The sequence below is a fragment of the Carlito syrichta genome, unplaced genomic scaffold (assembly GCF_000164805.1).
Source record: "Carlito syrichta isolate Samal-C Ts95f unplaced genomic scaffold, Tarsius_syrichta-2.0.1 Scaffold305629, whole genome shotgun sequence".
Lineage (NCBI taxonomy): Eukaryota > Metazoa > Chordata > Mammalia > Primates > Tarsiidae > Carlito > Carlito syrichta.
In genome coordinates this window covers 244615-245117 of record NW_007249725.1, presented here as the reverse complement: position 1 = coordinate 245117, position 503 = coordinate 244615, and positions in this window count along the sequence as shown.

The window sequence follows — 503 nt, the reverse complement described above, 5'->3', positions numbered from 1 at the left end:
TGTGGGTCTCAAACCCGCGGGCTCAGGCAATCCACTCACCTCAGCCTCCCAAAGGCGCGGGATTACAGGCTGAGCCACCAAACCCGGCTGCTTTCCATATCTTATAGAGGAAGTTCTTCATAGTTGTGGAGAAACATTTGGAATTTTATGGATTCTAGGCGGGAGGAAACAAATCGAACTATTAGGTTAAGAATGCAGGGCCTAAGCCGGACTCGGTGAGTGGCTCACCTGTAATCCTGCGCCTTTGGAAGGCTGAGGTGAGTGGATTGCCTGAGCCCGCGGGTTTGAGACCCACCTGGGCAACTTGTTGAGACCTCATCTCTACAATAAATCAAAAATTAGCCTGGTGTGGTAGCACGCACCTGTAGTTCTAGTTACTTGGAAGGCTGAGGCGGAAGGATCACCGGAGCCCAGTAGGCGAGGCTGCAGTGACCGGGAGCAGCCACTGCATGTCAGTCTGGGCAACAGAGTGAGACTCCAACTCAAAAAAAAAAAAAAAAAAA